Genomic DNA, 626 nt, shown 5'->3' with positions numbered 1-626 from the left:
CAGCAGACGGTTATTTTGATAATGAGAGGAGTTGAATTCATAAGGGGAAACCGAACTCGTACGGGACTTGGTAGATTAATCTGCCACGAGTAATGAGTATGATGGGCAAACATCTATTAGGCGCACTACGAATGTAGTGTTGTGGACATGTTGGGAATGTGGATCTCACGGGAAGCGTGCAAGGGATAAGTCCTTGCAGACGCACTATCCTCTGTGCCCGCGGTGGCTCAGATGGATAGAGCGTCTGCCATGTAAGCAGGAGATCCCGGGTTCGAGTCCCGGTCGGGGCACACATTTTCAACATGTCCCCAATGACGTGTATCAACGCCTGCTCGCAGCTAGGGTGTCTATTTAATTATCATTTCATTTCGAGCAAAGCTGCATGGTCATCGACGGTAACTGTTCTTTCGAGAACAGATACTACCGTCATTTATAATCGTTAGATTAAGTATTGATTTTTGTCATTGATTTCTTTTGTAATTGTCAGGGAATTGTTTCACTATGTATTCAATTGAGAAGTATTTCAGTCTGTCTCAAGAGTTTGATTAATTTGTAATATTGTTTTAATGCCACTGGAGGCAGATTTACAAACGAAGCGATTGTTCAAAGAGCTTCTAGCGTTTTGT

The 626-nt window shown here is 43.0% G+C and overlaps 1 non-coding gene across 1 annotated transcript; it reads left to right on the top strand.

Annotated features, from left to right (window-relative positions):
- Positions 1 to 215: 215 nt before the first annotated feature.
- On the top strand, positions 216 to 290 carry Trnat-ugu (transfer RNA threonine (anticodon UGU)). The gene has a single exon. It is a non-coding gene; the product is annotated as a tRNA-Thr (tRNA).
- The last annotated feature ends 336 nt before the right edge of the window (positions 291 to 626 follow it).

Source organism: Schistocerca nitens, chromosome 2 (genome assembly GCF_023898315.1).
Source record: "Schistocerca nitens isolate TAMUIC-IGC-003100 chromosome 2, iqSchNite1.1, whole genome shotgun sequence".
NCBI classification, from domain to species: Eukaryota; Metazoa; Arthropoda; class Insecta; order Orthoptera; family Acrididae; genus Schistocerca; species Schistocerca nitens.
The sequence above is the reverse complement of the archived record's forward strand: the minus strand, read 5'-3'. Positions and strand labels throughout refer to the sequence as shown.